Here is an 890-nt window from a genome sequence, read left to right as displayed (position 1 = left end):
TGCTTCCGTCAGACCCTGTCGCCGTCGTTCGTGCTTCAGTCGCCGCCACCATCGCGTCGTTTGCATCGTGCCATCGTGAGTATAACCACGAAGAGAGATGGATCGCGAGTGAGGGGGTCACGGGCTTGGAGCCGCCGCGCCTTCATCACCACTGCGTCCTCGCCGCGCTGCCGCCGTCGTCCTCACCACGCTACCGGGGGTGGAGAGAGAAAGAAGGGGGAAGAAACAGGGAGGTCGCCGCCATGACCTCCTCGCCATCGTCGGCTTCCGCTTCGCTGCTGGTCGCCGCCTCGCCGCTGCTGCTCGCCGCCTCTGCTTCTTGCTTCGATTTCTGTTTCTGCTTCGTCTTATGCTTCTTCTGCTTCTTGATTTGTTGAATCTTTGATTTGTTGAATCATTGTTGGTTTTGAGTTGTTGGTTTTCTTGATTTCTGAATTTCTTGATTTCTGAATTGTTGTTTGCTGTTGATCTTGTTTGTTGTTTGCTGTGGTAGTGGTGGTGGTGGTGGTGGTGTTGGTGTTGGTGGTGCTGTGGTCGTGTTGGTATTGGTTGTAGCGATGACGATGGCGGTGGCGGTGGTGTTGGTGTTGGTGTTGGTGGTGGTGGTGGTGATGGTGGAGGAGGTAATTGTGTTGGTATTGATGAGGGTATTTTTGTCCAAAAAAATTATAAGGACGATTTTAATAAAAAAAACATTAAGGATGATTTTAAATTCAAAATTAGAAGAGGGACAATTTCGATTCTGGCCCTAAACTTTAGAGACCAAAACAGTATTTACCCCTAAAAAAAGTTTTCTTTTTTATTTCTAACAGTCTATAGAAAATAGACTATAGCTTTTATTACTTTTACAAAATAATAATTGTTTAATTTATAAAAAAAATGTTTAAAGG

The sequence above is a fragment of the Arachis ipaensis genome, chromosome B02 (genome assembly GCF_000816755.2).
Source record: "Arachis ipaensis cultivar K30076 chromosome B02, Araip1.1, whole genome shotgun sequence".
In the NCBI taxonomy this organism is placed as follows: Eukaryota; Viridiplantae; Streptophyta; class Magnoliopsida; order Fabales; family Fabaceae; genus Arachis; species Arachis ipaensis.
The sequence above is the reverse complement of the archived record's forward strand: the minus strand, read 5'-3'. Positions refer to the sequence as shown.